The following is a 7,199-nucleotide window of genomic DNA, read 5'->3' as shown; positions in this document are numbered from 1 at the left end:
AGAACCAGAGGACACAGATTTAAGGTGATTGGCAAAAGAACCAAAGGCGACATGAGGAAAAACTTTTTTACACAGCGAGTGGTTGTGATCTGGAATGCACTGCCCGAGGGGGTGGTGGAAGCAGATTCAATCATGGCCTTCAAAAGGGAATTGGATAAGTACTTGAAGGGGAAAAATTTGCAGGGCTACGGGGAAAGGGCGGGGGAGTGGGATTAACTGGATTGCTCTTACATAGAGCTGGCACGGGCCGACTGGCCTCCTTCTGTGCTGTAACCATTCTATGATTCTATCTTTCCTACCACCAACGTTAATTGGTCTAAAATTCCCTGCACTTGTTCTATCTTCCTTTTTAAATATAGGAATCACATTATCTGTCCGCCAGTCCTCTGGCACTATTCCCTCTTCTAATGAATTTTTATAGTGCTTTTACTATCTCTTCCCTAACTTCTTTTAATATTCACGGATGCAATCCATCCGCACTGGGGGTTTTATCTTCTCTAAGTTTGATTAGTTTATCAATTACCTCCCCCCTTTCTGTATTAAATGTCTTTATATCTTTTTTGATCTCTTCTTCCAATATCATGCCCACCATCTTAGTCTCTGTGGTAAATATTGAGGCAAAGTAATTATTCAATATTTCTGCCATTTCGCTGTTGTTGCCTGTGCCAGGGGTCCAGTCCCCACTGTGATGGGGGAGTGTCCAGTCCTCCAGTCCACACAGTGGTAGAGGGGGCCATGGGTCCAGTCCCCACGGTGGTTGTGGGGGGGTTCCAATTCCCAGAGCTCCTGTCTGCCCTCTGTTCCCTCACCTGCTCTCCCTCTCACTCAACCGCACTCTCCCCTTTCTCTCACTCTCACTCACTCATGGTTCAGGGCCACTGAAAGATAATGCAATGTGTTTGGATTTCAGCACAGGGAGGAGGGAGAGTGTGAGGGACAGGGATTTACAGCTTTGAGGGAACGAGAGAGGAAAGAATGTTCCATAGAAACTAGAATTGTCTGTTCTGAATTTCGATCCTGTACTTACAGTGATGACTGTTGTAAACTCCTTTTCCAGGGTATGAGAAGGGGAGGATTTGCAGACAGGAAACTCAAACCAAAGATCACATAAAGATCTGACAGAGTCACTCGATTCATCAGGACCTGAATATGATCAGCCTTTCAATATAGGAGAAATGTTTGTCTGTTTTGTCTGTGGGAAAAGATTTCAAATATCAGTGTGAGTGGAAAAGCAGCGAGACACACACACCCGAGTGAGAGTGATCCAGTACACTGACTGTGGAAAGAGCTTCAACCAGTTACACAGCCTGAAAAAACATCACACCATTCACAGCGGGGAGAAACCGTACACGTGTTCTGTGTGTGGACGAGGCTTCAACTGATCGTCCAACCTGGAGAGACACAAGGACACCCGGACCACGGAGAAACCGTGGAAATGTGGGGACTGTGGGAAGGGATTCAATTACCCGTCTGAGCTGGAAACTCATCGACGCAGTCACACTGGGGAGAGGCCGTTCACCTGCTCTGTGTGTGGGAAGACATTCACTGTTTTATCCAACCTGCTGAAACACCAGCGAGTTCACACTGATGAGAGACCTTTAAAATGTTCTGACTGTGAGAAGAGCTTTAAAAGCACAAACAAACTGCTGACACACCAACACAGTCACACTGGGGAGTGGCCGTTCACCTGCTCCATATGTGGGAAAGGATTCACTAATTCATCTGACCTTCTGACACACCAGCGAGTTCACTCTGATGAGAGACCTTTTAAATGTTCTGACTGTGAGAAGAGGTTTAAAAGCTCAAACGAACTGCTGACACACCAACGCACTCACACGGGGGAGAGACCGTTCACCTGCTCCGTGTGTGAGAAGGGATTCACTCAGTCATCCAACCTTCTGATACACCAGCGAGTTCACACTGGGGAGAAATTGTTCACCTGCCCCGTGTGTGGGAAAGGATTCACTCAGTCATCCACCCTGCTGAGACATCAGCGAGTTCACACTGGGGAGAGGCCGTTCACCTGCTCCGTGTGTGGGAAGGGATTCACTCAGTCATCCCACCTCCTGTCACACCAGCGAGTTCACACTGATGAGAGACCTTTTAAATGTTCTGACTGTGAGAAGAGGTTTAAAAGCTCAAACGAACTGCTGACACACCAACGCACTCACACGGGGGAGAGGCCGTTCACCTGCTCCGTGTGTGAGAAGGGATTCACTCAGTTATCCCACCTGATTCGACATCAGCGAGCTCACACTGGGGAGAGGCCGTTCTCCTGCTCTGTGTGTGGGAAAAGATTCACTCAGCCATCCCACCTTCTGTCACATCAGCATGTTCACACTGATGAGAGACCTTTTAAATGCTCTGACTGTGAGAAGAGCTTTAAAAGCAGAAATGAACTGCTGACACACCAACGCAGTCACACTGGGGAGAGACTGTTCACCTGCTCTGTGTGTGGGAAGGGATTCACTCACTCATCGACCCTGCTGACACACCAGCGAGTTCACACTGGGGAGAGGCCGTTCACCTGCACTGAGTGTGGGAAGGGATTCACTCAGTCATCCACCTTGTTGAAACACCAGCGAGTTCACACTGGGGAGAGGCCGTTCACCTGCTCCGTGTGTGGGAAGGGATTCACTCAGTCATCCCACCTGCTGACACACCAGCGAGTTCACACTGGGGAGAGGCCGTTCACCTGCACTGAGTGTGGGAAGGGATTCACTCAGTCATCTGCCCTGCTGAAACACCAGCGAGTTCACACTGGGGAGAGACCGTTCACCTGCTCCGTGTGTGGGAAGGGATTCACTCAGTCATCCCACCTCATTGAACACCAATCTGCTCACACTGAGGAGAGACCTTTTAAATGTTCTGACTGTGAGAAGAGATTTAAAAGCAAAAGGAATCTGCTGACACACCAACACACTCACACTGGAGGGAGGCTGTTTAAATGTTCTGAGTGTGGGAAGGGATTCACTCAGTCATCCCACCTGCTGAGACACCAGCGAGTTCACCTGTGACTGCAGGGGTTGGATTCTGGTGTTATTGTTGCTGTTAATCCCATCCAGGACTGAACCACGTTCTTTCTGACAGTTGGGGTTTGTTTCTGCTGATGTTAATAACCCCTGTAACTGGGTTGGAGTTTAATATTCTGGATATCTGTTAAATAAATCAGCTTTATTTTAAACCCTCGTTGTAGATTTTGGTCTTTCCCACCTGAGTGTTTAGCCTCACCTGTCTGGAGCTCAGAAAGGACAATCTGGGGGGAGGATCGTCCGGTGGGAACAGAACTTCAGCCTGGACACAGTCCTTCAGGGCCACACTGAGAGGGGCAAACGGCACTTTGGTCTTCCTCGTCTCTCTTCACTGACAGTAAAGTCGCCGTGCGGGTTAATCTTGAGGCGTGTAAGAAATGTGTCCCAGCCGCTTTCTTCCTTGGTTCAGAGCTTCTAGGCACGGAACAGAAGGGTCCTTTCCAATGGTGTTGACAGTCGAGAAGGACAACAGTGAATGCTGGAAATGTGCTGTCAAATCAGAGATTGGTGTAAAACTGTGATCTGTTCCTGACTGGAAGTGAAACGGCAGGTTTAAGTCTCCAGTCTAAAAGTAACTGTGGTAATCGTTCTATGAAGATTTAACCTGTTTGTGTGACAGTCCTGAGTCTACCATTTAAGGCAGGCGTTAACTCATTTAAAATAAACCCATTTAAAATAAATGGGTTAAAGTCTGCATTAAAATAGCAGAGGGGGGAGTTCACAGGAGCCTGTTAACTGCTGGTACAATTATACAACAGTCATTTGATTTCCATTTGCTACATTTTGGCAGGGGATGGGCACCAGGAAGTAGCATTAGAAAGGAGAAACAAGGTGCATAAAGGATTGGGAGAGGCGGATGTAACAAATTCGGAAGTGACACCAATTGGTAATCAAAGTTTCATTTATTAATAGTCAAATCAAACATGGAAAGGTATCAAATATTTAGACAACAAAGATCAAACAATATTACCCTGTTTGATCTCTGGGCAGAGGTCGTAATTAAGTTGGCGATGTAGTCGTTTCAAGTCTTCTCATAGTCAGGTGTTCTTTCGACATCTGGGAGGTCTTCGCTGATTCCTCTGCCCTGAGCTCAAAAGACGTTGGGTTTTTATGCCCCCCTTGGCAGGAAACTCTCACCATATATGGAATAATATTTACAAGATCCTTATCGATTGGCAAAGTTGTTTTTCCAAAGAGTTCCAGATGGTCCTTTTTTTTTTAACATTACTCATTTAACCACAAGAACCTTGTCCAGCTATCTCGTCAAGGTCCTGGTCTTGTTGCTACCTTTGGATTATTGTTCCTCTATCACGTAGCTGCTATGTCTAGCAGGGGGAGGGTGACCGGGGTCAGTCATCAGTCAAAGGTTAACAGTTTACAATTCAGCAAAATAGGCAGCAGAGCCTGCAGAGCATGATGGTTAGTGGCTTTAAAAAAAAGTCATTTTTTTCCCATTTCCAATATCCTTACACAGATAGCACTAGAGTAAGAAATAATACAATATTAAGTGGGTTCAGACTAAGAGAGAATACGAGAAGGTCTAAATTAGGTTTACAGTGCATGTGTGTAAACGCACGAAGCATGGTTAATAAGGTTGGTGAGTTGCAGGTGCAAATAGCCACATGGGAATATGATGTAATGGCGATAACGGAGATCTGGCTCAAAAAAGGGCAGGATTGGCAACTAAATATTCCTGGGATACAAGGTGTTCAGGAAAGATAGGGAAGGAAAAAAAGGAGGTGGGGGGTGGCAGCATTGATTAAGGAAAATGTTGCAGTGCTGGTGAGAGAGAATGTCCTGGAGGGGTCAAGGACAGAATCTATTTGGTTAGAGTTAAGAAACAATAGAGGCACCATTACACTACTGGGTGTATTCTATAGGCCACCAACTAGTGGGAAGGAAATAGCGGATCAAATTTGCAAGGAAATTACAGAGAGGTGTAAGAACTATAGAGTAGTGATAATGGGGGACTTCAACTATCCTAATATAGACTGGGATAGTAATAGTATAAAGGGCGAAGAGGAATTTCTAAAGTGTGTTCAGGAGAACTTCCTTGATCAGTATATTTCCGGCCCAACGAGGAAGGAGGTATTGCTGGATCTAGTTCTGGGAAATCAAGTGGGTCACATGGAGCAAGTGTCAGTGGGGGAACATTTAGGGAACAGTGATCATAGTATCATATGGTTTAGATTAGTTATGGAAAAGGATCTTATTGAAACATATAAGATTGTGAAGGGGCTTGATCGGGTGGATGCGGTAAGGATGTTCCCAAGGATGGGTGAAACTAGAACTAGGGGGCATAATCTTAGAATAAGGGGCTGCTCTTTCAAAACTGAGATGAGGAGAAACTTCTTCACTCAGAGGGTAGTAGGTCTGTGGAATTTGCTGCCCCAGGAAGCTGTGGAAGCTACATCATTAAATAAATTTAAAACAGAAATAGACGGTTTCCTAGAAGTAAAGGGAATTAGGGGTTACGGAGAGCGGGCAGGAAATTGGACATGAATTTAGATTTGAGGTTAGGATCATAGAAGTTAGAAGTTTACAACATGGAAACAGGCCCTTCGGCCCAACATGTCCATGTCGCCCAGTTTATACCACTAAGCTAGTCCCAATTGCCTGCACTTGGCCCATATCCCTCTATACCCATCTTACCCATTTAACTGTCCAAATGCTTTTTAAAAGACAAAATTGTACCCGCCTCTACTACTGCCTCTGGCAGCTCGTTCCAGACACTCACCACCCTTTGAGTGAAAAAATTGCCCCTCTGGACCCTTTTGTATCTCTCCCCTCTCCCCTTAAATCTATGTCCCCTCGTTATAGACTCCCCTACCTTTGGGAAAAGATTTTGACTATCTACCTTATCTATGCCCCTCATTATTTGATAGACTTGTATAAGATCACCCCTCAACCTCCTACTCTCCAGGGAAAAAAGTCCCAGTCTATCTAACCTCTCCCTATAAGTCAAATCATCAAGTCCCGGCAGCATCCTAATAGAATCATAGAAGCCATGATCTATTGAATGGCGGAGCAGGCTCGAGGGGCCGATTGGCCTACTCCTGCTCCTACTTCTTATGTTCTTGGACAAGGAGCAATCAAGAGTAGAAATACTTAATTGGAGGAGGGCCAATTTCATTGGGTTGAGAACGGATCTGGCCCGGGTAAATTGGAATCAAAGATTGGCAGGCAAAACTGTAATTGAACAGTGGGCGGCCTTTAAAGAGGAGATAGTTCAGGTACAGTCTGGGTACATTGCCACGAGGGGGAAAGGTAGGGCAACTAAAGCCAGAGCTCCCTGGATGATGAAAGAGATAGAGTAAGATGAAGCTGAAAAGGGAGGCGTATGACAGATGTCAGGTTGATAATACAAGTGGCAACCAGGCTGAATATAGAAAGTTCAGAGGGGAAGTGAAAAAGGAAATAAGAGGGGCAAAGAGAGAGTATGAGACTAGACTGGCGGCCAACATAAAAGGGACTCCAAAAGTCTTCTATAGGCATGTAAACAGTAAATGGGTACCTACTCATGGAGGCAGAGCGGATGGCTGAGATACTAAATGAGTACTTTGCATCTGTCTTCACCAAGGAAGAAGATGCTGCCAAAGTCACAGTAAAAGAGGAGGTAGCTGAGATACTGGATGGGCTAAAAATTGATAAAGAGGAGGTACTAGAAAGGCTGGCTGTACTTAAAGTAGATAAGTCACCCGGTCCGGATGGGATGCATCCTGGGTTGCTGAGGGAAGTAAGGGTGGAAATTGCGGAGGTACTGGCCATAATCTTCCAATCATCCTTAGATACGGGGGTGGTGCCAGAGGACTGGAGAATTGCAAATGTTACACCCTTGTTCAAAAAAGGGTGTAAGGACAAACCCAGCAACTACAGGCCAGTCAGTTTAACCTCGGTGGTGGGAAAATTTCTAGAGAAAGTAATCCGGGACAAAATCTAGGAGAGTGCATGGGACGGGGGATTTACAACTTAGGAGGGGCAAGGAGGGTGAGTGTGTGGGACAGGGAGGAAAGAATTGCTTTAATTGAGGTGTTTAAGACGTTCAAAGGGGTTGATAGGGTAAATAGAGAGAAATTATTTCCCTTGGTGGGGGAGTCCAGAACAAGGGGGCATATCCTTAAAATTAGAGCCAGGACGATGTCAGGAAACACTTCTTCACACAAAGGG

At 45.9% G+C, this 7,199-nt stretch overlaps 1 pseudogene; it reads left to right on the top strand.

Annotated features, from left to right (window-relative positions):
* Window positions 1-1,223: 1,223 nt before the first annotated feature.
* Window positions 1,224-3,184, top strand: LOC137335550 (zinc finger protein 585A-like; annotated as a pseudogene).
* The last annotated feature ends 4,015 nt before the right edge of the window (window positions 3,185-7,199 follow it).

Source organism: Heptranchias perlo, chromosome 20 (assembly GCF_035084215.1).
Source record: "Heptranchias perlo isolate sHepPer1 chromosome 20, sHepPer1.hap1, whole genome shotgun sequence".
Taxonomy (NCBI): Eukaryota; Metazoa; Chordata; class Chondrichthyes; order Hexanchiformes; family Hexanchidae; genus Heptranchias; species Heptranchias perlo.
Note: the sequence above shows the minus strand (reverse complement) of the source record. Positions and strands in the feature narration are given on the sequence as shown.